The sequence below is a fragment of the Amphiprion ocellaris genome, chromosome 4 (assembly GCF_022539595.1).
Source record: "Amphiprion ocellaris isolate individual 3 ecotype Okinawa chromosome 4, ASM2253959v1, whole genome shotgun sequence".
Lineage (NCBI taxonomy): Eukaryota > Metazoa > Chordata > Actinopteri > Pomacentridae > Amphiprion > Amphiprion ocellaris.
Window position 1 is genome coordinate 1,948,918 of NC_072769.1, and position 1,295 is coordinate 1,950,212.

Here is a 1,295-nt window from a genome sequence, read left to right on the forward strand (position 1 = left end):
AGAATGTGCAGATCTATGAAGTTCTTACCTCTTTCTCTTCCCGCGATTCCCCACCCGCTGCAGCTGGAGCACACCAGCTCACCTACAACTCTGCTTAAAACTGTGAATGAGAAGCGCTAGCTAAATATTGGAGTAATTATGCCATACATCATGGAACTAGAAGCCGAAGCAGAGTAATGCTATAGAAAGTAACACCTTGCAAGTCGACAGGCTTGGTTCCTGAAGTTTGTTGCATACGAAACCCTGAAAGTCCGAATCCATGTTTGTGAAACTGTGGAAATGCTTAGCCATGGTGTTTTTATTTTGCTCATATGTCTACACTATATGGCTATGTTCACAAGTTATAAAAACATTGACCCAAACTGAGTCTCAGTGGAAGAAAATAAAATATTTTCAAGGGATAATGCATTGATGCTACAGCCAAGTCACATAAATCTTGAAATGAAATGAAGACGCACAAGTTGGTAAAAATAAAACACAGAGGAGGTGAATAGTCAGACAGTTTGACGTTAACCACATGCTGCATACTCACAAATACTGTCATTGCTCGGGCAGTACTGGTCCAGAGGGTCCTGAGCTCAAAACCAGACCTGACTGACCCCTACAGTGAGTCTGAGCTTTTTAAAATTGAACAGAAAAACAGACGCTGCCTTTAAAGCGACTGAAATATTCCACGTGAACCAACGCGTTTGGACACAGAGCAGAAGAAGTAACTGAGTAGAGGCAGCTGCATGCCCCCAGTACATTCATGAAGTTTTATTTTTTATAGCCTTCAGTGTGGCGAGGAGGAGAAAAAGTTCCCTTGTAAGAGACACCAGGAAGCAAAGTAAACATGTCAAAAGTGTGTGCCTATGTTGTCTGGACCAGATGTTTTCCCAAATCAAGTGCAGTCCTCCTCTAATAGGGTGCAACGGCATTGCACCACCTCAACCCCCCGGCAGCCCTCCGTCACTCCCTGCAAACCTGTCAACCTCCAGCCGCCGTGTGCATGTATTTCGCTTTGCATATGTTACATGAATGTTCTCCACGTTGCCATGCACGCTGTATGTTTTGGCAGGCAAGGTGTGTTGCTTTAGGATTCTGGACGGCTTAACACACGTGTATTTGCTTCATGTGTACGGTTGGATTCGTTTTCATTGATTCTGTGATGTTTTAAATAGCATTAAAGCACATTTAAAGGACAGTCTGAGTAATTTTTGGCACCAAAAAAGTTACCAGCACTTCCTTTGTGGCTGCGAATATCTGCTATAGTGTGTTCAAGACTGAGAACACTGGAAGAAAAACAAAGCAGGCAC